Source organism: Cucumis melo, unplaced genomic scaffold (assembly GCF_025177605.1).
Source record: "Cucumis melo cultivar AY unplaced genomic scaffold, USDA_Cmelo_AY_1.0 utg000882l, whole genome shotgun sequence".
Taxonomy (NCBI): domain Eukaryota; kingdom Viridiplantae; phylum Streptophyta; class Magnoliopsida; order Cucurbitales; family Cucurbitaceae; genus Cucumis; species Cucumis melo.
Genome location: NW_026124272.1, coordinates 6,883 through 7,500, shown reverse-complemented (window position 1 = coordinate 7,500; position 618 = coordinate 6,883).

The window sequence follows — 618 nt, the reverse complement described above, 5'->3', positions numbered from 1 at the left end:
AAATAAAAAAAGAATAAAATAAAAAAAGAATATTTTTTTTTTCTAATATTTATTATTTTTGTTTATTTTAGAGGTTTCCTCTAATCACTACTAATCACTATTTTCATTTGATATTCTATAATATAAGTAATATAACTATATATTCCAATTTGCAAATTTATGTATATTATTTAAATGAAATAAATAAAAAAAAATGCAATTTAAAATAAAATAATTTCTATATAGAATTATATGGGGAATGGTGATTAGAATGAACGATTCATAAATAGAAATCACAAATAAAAAAATTTCGATGGAATAATGAAAGAAAGAAAAATACGTCGAATTGCATCATATTAGTCCATTATATTTATTTTATATTGACAATTTCAAAAAACTATTCATACTATGATCATAGTATGATGGCAGTCGGGCAAGTATGCCCCCATCGTCTAGTGGTCCAGGACATCTCTCTTTCAAGGAGGCAGCGGGGATTCGACTTCCCCTGGGGGTAGGGTACTACGAAAGGAAGTTGATCATGGATTATCAACAAGCTTGGAATTGATTCTTCCCGGGTCGATGCCCGAGCGGTTAATGGGGACGGACTGTAAATTCGTTGGCAATAGTCTACGCTGGTTC